Genomic DNA, 2,607 nt, shown 5'->3' on the forward strand with positions numbered 1-2,607 from the left:
TAGTCCACTTTGGTTCCATAAGTTCTAGTTGATTCCATACAATTGACATCTCAGAATGAAAATCAGAAATGGTCTGGTCAGATTGTTGTTTCAAAGAACGAATATCCTTCTCAAGTTTGTATCTCTGTGCAAAGTTGATTTGAGTATACCTTTTAGAGAGGAAGTCCCATACTTCTTTGGTTACTTCAAAATTGACAAGCTGCATGCTTATGGATGTGATGACGGTATTCCCGATCCATGTCAGGATCCTATGATTGTTTACTTCCAAGATTTCTTTGGGATCTTGTGCTGATGAATCTTTTGCGTCCTTGTCCCTGACGCTGGATATGCTTGCGGTAGGAGCCTTTTCTGTGCCATCAATATACTTCCACATACTTTTTCCTTTGAGAAAGCTTCTCATGAGATATGACCGGTGATTGTAATTGGTTCCATCAAACTTGACCGTAATGGTGAAGAGTCTTCTCGAGACATGATTAACTGATATGACTAATAAGAGACAACTGATTTCTAATTCTTTAAGATTTCAGGAACAGGGTAATTAACTTTCTGTGTTACAGCGGAAATGGTTTAGATATTGTCTGGCTCTGATGTCATGACAAAGTTAGTCATGACAACAATATGTTGAGGAAAATGGTTCTCTCACTTGATTGATTCATCAAAGGATTACAACATCAACTTATACAAGATTCAAGAAACTAAAAACAGAAAGAAGATAACTATAAATACAAACTAATGAATGCGTAATATATGTACAGAACGAAAGCAAAATAACTGCATATATACTCCATATCTTCTATCATAACTGATATATATTCCATATCTTCTAATAGAGGGAACCCAAACAGGGACGACGTTGAAAAGCCTACTACAGAGGGAGGAGTCGTAGTGAATGTTGAGGTAGTTTCTTCTTCTTCACGAAGAATTCTTAATATTGACTTGAATCTTAGCCCTGGAAAGTGGGATGAAGATGAGGAGTGATCTTCATGTTGGATTTCGAAAGCTATTAGCTTTAAAACCCAAACCTTTTAGCTGGTGTGTGTAATACATGAGTTTTTGTTGCAGTGGTCTAAGTTGACCTGAAATGTTTAAGCATTAATATCATTTCTTTCTTTGAAAACCTATGGATGATTGATTATTCTGATCCCTCTACAGTAGCATTTTCTATGTATGATCAACCGATAAATAATAACTACGAGTGGTTTGGTTTGATGATTATCTGTGCATTTTATCCTTAATTCTCCATGATTTTTTTTTATCGCGGTAACAAAAAAATTTGGATGAGAAAAAGAAGACATGAAAAGCGGATCTTTCTGAAACATCCCTGGCCAAAAAGGGAAAAACAAACTTAAAAGCGAGAGCAAGAAACAACAACCTCAGAATTGATGCATATAATATAAGCATCTTGCACCACAAAAAGGAACACATGCAGGGGGCTCAAAAAGAAAAATTATGCCACTTGATTACAATGTTCAGTAGGTAAGCCTTTGAAGTTTGGCTTATTCAAAATTCATTATCCAGTTGTTTTATTTCAAGAAGGAAGGTGAATGCAGAACTTGACTTGATATGACAGGTAGTGACTAAATGCAACCCACATCATGACTAAATGTAACCCTTCTAAAATAAAATCAACCTCTTTGAAGTGGATAAACAAAAGTCTGTCATCTTCATATTTTTTTTGAATAACTCTTAAGGTTTTGTCAGTTCTTTTTTAAATCTTTAATGGAAAATACTAATAACTTTCTTAGAGAACATAAATTTGGATCAAATTCCAAGTTTAAAAATGGAGATTTATGTTTTTGAAATCAATATTGTTTTTTCTTCTACGAATAAGGATCCGTATACATATTAAAAGTGGAGAGAAGAAAAGCCATATAATGTTTTATGTACTGGGTGACAAAAACTTTCGTTTCCATTTCCTATGGTAATCTTTCCCATAAGTGAATCCCTGGAGAAAACATCTAATCTAAATCCTAAGAACATCTTCTCTTTCAACTGATCTGCCAAACTTTTTCTCCCTTGTGTTTATTTTGGCTCATATTAACGAAGGAGATAGGTAGGTTATATTTACTCACATCAATAAGGTTCACAGTATTTAGGAAGGTTGTATTCAATTTTGTATTGGTTGCATCTAGTAACTGCCATGTGAAATGCTCTTTCTTCCTCCCCACAAAATTGCAGCGAGCCGCATAGGAGAGAGGGTTAAAACTGAAGAGAAAAAACGTGAACGGCAAACCAGAGGGTTAAAATTGAAGAGAAAAAACATGAACGGCAGGATTCGAACCTGCGCGGGCAGAGACCACATGATTTATAGTCATGCCCGATAACCACTCCGGCACGTCCACAGCTGGATGTTCAGGTTGTTTGAGGAACCCAATTTACATAGTATCTGGTATCCCACCTACTCACAACTTCACAAGCTTACTTTTTAGAAGCTACGTTTTTTTAGATTTTGTTTCCTATCTAGGGTAAAGACAGCCAGTCTTCTCATCACCAGCATTGTTTTCATTTCGTTTTCTTGGTTTGAGTAGACAAATTGTTTTATGTATGAGAAATAGTGAAAAACAGGACCAATAATTTGAGATAAGTTATGTCCACATCATATCCAAA

The 2,607-nt window shown here is 35.5% G+C and overlaps 1 non-coding gene across 1 annotated transcript; it reads right to left on the bottom strand.

Annotated features, from left to right (window-relative positions):
- Positions 1-2,260: 2,260 nt before the first annotated feature.
- Positions 2,261-2,342, bottom strand: TRNAY-AUA. Its single transcript has one exon. It is a non-coding gene; the product is annotated as a tRNA-Tyr (tRNA).
- Between the last annotated feature and the right edge of the window lie 265 nt (positions 2,343-2,607).

Source organism: Papaver somniferum, chromosome 6 (assembly GCF_003573695.1).
Source record: "Papaver somniferum cultivar HN1 chromosome 6, ASM357369v1, whole genome shotgun sequence".
Lineage (NCBI taxonomy): Eukaryota > Viridiplantae > Streptophyta > Magnoliopsida > Ranunculales > Papaveraceae > Papaver > Papaver somniferum.